At 36.5% G+C, this 4,056-nt stretch overlaps 1 pseudogene; it reads right to left on the bottom strand.

The window, feature by feature from the left end:
- Nucleotides 1-2,973: 2,973 nt before the first annotated feature.
- On the bottom strand, nucleotides 2,974-3,552 carry LOC129523285 (rRNA-processing protein FCF1 homolog; annotated as a pseudogene).
- Nucleotides 3,553-4,056: the final 504 nt, after the last annotated feature.

The following is a 4,056-nucleotide window of genomic DNA, read 5'->3' on the forward strand; positions in this document are numbered from 1 at the left end:
AGCCAAAATTAAGAGTCAGATGCTCAATTTACTGAGCCTCCAATGCACCCCAGTCTTGGTTGTTTTTTAATGATAGCTTTATTGAGAGATAATTCCATTTTGAAAAGTTCATGATTTTAAAGGGTACAATTCAATGGGCTTCAAGAGTCACAAAGTTATGTATTCAGTATCACTAATTCTAGAATATTTTCATCACCCCAAAGAATACCCCATATCCACAATAAATCACTCACTGTTCCTGACCCCCAACCCCATCCACTGGCACCCCTGAATCTGTATTCTCTGCACACTTGTCCATTCTAGATATTTTACATACAAATCTTACAATATGTGGATTTTGTGTTCAGTTTCTTTCACTTAGAATGTTTTCGAGGACAATACATGTAGCAGTATGTATCAGAGCTTCATTCTACTCTATGGCTAGATAATATTTCAATATATGGATATACCATATTGGTTTATCCATTCATCATTGACAGGCATTGGGTTGTTTCTGCTTTCTGGCTATTTTGATAATGTGGTTGCACACATTTCTATACAAGTTTTTGTGGGACATATATTTTCATTTCACCCGAATATATATATATATATATATATATATATATATATATATATATAATAGAATTCCTGGATCACATGATAACTCTATGCTTAACTTTTTAGATCTTCTAAATGACTGTAAATCCCATCAGGAGTGTACAAGGCTTTCCGTTTTGTTTTGTTTTATTTTTCTTTAGAAAGGGAGAAAAGGAGGGTCAGAGGCAGAGGGAGAGAGAGAATCTCAAGGAGGCTCCATGTCCCACACAAAGCCCAACACAGGGCTCGATCCCAGGATCCTGACATTATGACCTGAGCCAAAATCAAGAATCAGACGTTTAACCAACTGATCCACCCAGGCGCCCCAAGTCTTTCAATTTATCCACATTTTGCTAACGTTTGTTATTATTGTCTTCTTGGTGACAACCCTTCTAGTGGATGCCCTGTGATATTTTACCTGTGGTTTGATTCACATTTCTTTTTGTGTCAGCTTTAGTGCTTTCTTTCTAGTGTTTCCATCACATTTCTTTTTACTTGTTTTCTTGAATTGTAAGAGACTCTAAAAAATGTGAGTATTAAATGTGAAAATGTAATAACAACTAGAAAATGTATGTGTAGTAGTTCTATTTTATTAGTGAATTCTGTGTTCTACCTAAGTTATATTTCCTTCCACCAAAAAAATTCTGCTCAGAAAGTATTCTTCAGAGACCTAGTTCCCTGATTTTTAAAACAGAAATGTGAATGTGACACTTCAATATGACTATGGTAAATATTTTTTTGACTATGGTAAATTTTTTGTAAAATAATGTTCTCTGGGATCCCTGGGTGGCACAGCGGTTTAGCGCCTGCCTTTGGCCCAGGGCGCGATCCTGGAGACCGGGATCGAATCCCATGTTGGGCTCCCAGTGCATGCAGCCTGCTTCTCCCTCTGCCTGTGTCTCTGCCTCTCTCTCTCTCTGTGTGACTATCATAAATAAATAAAAATTAAAAAAAATAATGTTCTCTTTGGACCCAATACTTTAATAAATACGTATTTTCAATAAAAACTGAACCATACTTTTATTCCTGAGGTGGGTGATATCCTATTTGATTATGGTATATTCTTTCAGCATTGCACTGAAGTTATATAACATTATTGATACCTAAAAAAAATTTTTTTTTCACTTGTGAGTTTGGCCAATGGTTTACTGTTATAATCATTTTGTGCTTTTCTTCAGGGTTTAAGTTTAGATTTTATAAAGCAAATTAAATTTGATTCACTTTCTTAATTTTTCCTCCTTAATGTTATTAGAGAATTTGACTTACTTTAAATTTATAACTGGCATATTTTGTTTGAATTTTCCCTTTTCTTTTCTTTTCTTTCTTCCTTTGTTCTTTTTTCTTTTTTAGAGAGAAAGGGAATGGAGAGGCGCAAAGAGAGAGGGAGAGAGAATCTTAAGCAGGCTCCATGCTAAGCAGGGAGCCCAATGTATGTCTGATCTCAGGACCTTGAGATCATAATCTGAGCCAAAACCAAGAGTGAAGAGTCAGATGCTTAGCTGACTGAGCCACCCAGGTACCCTAAGATATATATTTTTCTGTTTTACCTAGAAAAACATGATCATAACCATGTTGTTATATTATTTACCTCTTGGGGCTTAAAGCCTAAAAGTAAGGCCCAATATTACATGTGCCCTGGTATTTGGAGACAAGAGGGAAGGACTTGAATGGTTCAGCTGCAAGCTTCCCTTCTCACTCTGTTCCTGTAGAGATGGACCCATAGCCAAGCACCTTCCTATTACAGAGATCAAGCATAGTTCCTTTTTACCCTTGAGTTCCCTGCCAGCCCATGGAATTATTCAAACAAGGCAATCACATCCTTCCACAGGAATCAGGGAGGATTTTATGTTCTTGAAACTAAAGTCTAGTTCCTATAGTCCCTGGTTGTTCACTTTGTTCTAAATACAGCTCCTACATGGCTCTGCATGACAATGTCCTCCTCCCCTAGGGTATGAGTATGTATGACTGATACACTGCTATTTTCCTCATCTGTCCAGTGTTGTGTGTCATGTGTTTGGTTACCCCCCTAGCCCTATAATAGAAACCCTTCCCACAGGAATTGGGTGAAGAGGAGGCCAATAAAATACTCCTGTACAGTAAGATTTTTTTTCAATGACAAATTATTATGTACTTTTTTGAAGATGTCTTATATGTGAGCAATCAATTGATTTATAAAAAGATGCAACAAAATTTAAAATGATACAAAACATCAATTTTAAAACAACATCAAAAAGTGAGCATTTCTAACTGTACTCAGCTTATAACAGCAAATGGCTAAGTGGAATAATTCATGCTATAGAATATTGTTATATGAACTGTCAACAGAAAGAGTGGATAAAGGAATGAAGAGAAACTTAGCCCTTTTAAGAATTAAATCCTAGTCTAGTCTTTTAAGAATTAGAACCAAGGGGCTTAATAATCATCTGGCATCTATTAAATGTTTTATCTATGGTTAGAAATATACATGGTGAGGCCTTCAGGGATCTTCCCTATTCTTCTTTTAAGGTCCAGGTGAACTGTGGCCAGAGTGTAACACTTGTGCTAAGTTACTCTCTGTACGAAGCAGTCATCTGCATAGGTGTCTTTGTGTGTGCATGGTAATCATTCAAATCTTGGATCCTTGCAATCCTTAGAGCCACTGGATACTTTAGCCCCAGTTTCTCAATTTCAACCATTACAAAGTCAGTTATACAAGTGATACACTTGACATACAGACAGCCCATCATTCACTGTACTCAGTCTAGTTTGGCCTTAATGGAAAAGTTGATAAAGTTGGTATCAGCCAGGATGTGGTAAGGTGAGTCCTGCTGTGTGTTATATTGGAAGAATAAAAAGGAAGGATGTTGGGGGGGCCTTTCTTTCATTGAGTACATCAGGATCTTTCTTTATATACTTTAATCTATCCTTCTCTTTAAGCCTCTCATCTTAAAGATTAAGCATTTGCTTCATGGTCACAAATTTCTTGCTTTCTTTTGCTTCCCCATGTTCACACCACATTCTTGTTTCTTTTTAAATTAAAGAGTAATTAAAGAATAAGCAAGCAAAATGAGGTAGAAATGACACAGACATCTGTGATCAAGTTTTACGATGTCACGGGCAATGGTAACTGCCCTATGACCCCCACCTAGGCAGAAGCACAATAACTAATATCTGAGATGTTAAAATGTAAAAAATAATATCTCAGAATTTGGTAACACCAAAAGTGCTTTGCAACTTCCTTCATCAGTGTTTTTATTATGTTGGATCAGTGAATATGTACCAAACTATAGCCCTAAAATTAGCTGTGTTTCTCAGTGATCCAAAACAGAGGCTGGCTAACTGTACCCTGTGGTCCCTCACTGGCCCATAGCCTGTTTTTTTTGAATGACCTATGAGGTAAGAATTATTTTTAGTTTTTAAAGGGCTGCAAAAACAAATGAGCAGGCAAATAAGGAATAATATGTGACAGAAACCAAATATGGACGGCAAAGCCTAAATATT

This window comes from Nyctereutes procyonoides, unplaced genomic scaffold (assembly GCF_905146905.1).
Source record: "Nyctereutes procyonoides isolate TBG_1078 unplaced genomic scaffold, NYPRO_anot_genome, whole genome shotgun sequence".
NCBI lineage: Eukaryota > Metazoa > Chordata > Mammalia > Carnivora > Canidae > Nyctereutes > Nyctereutes procyonoides.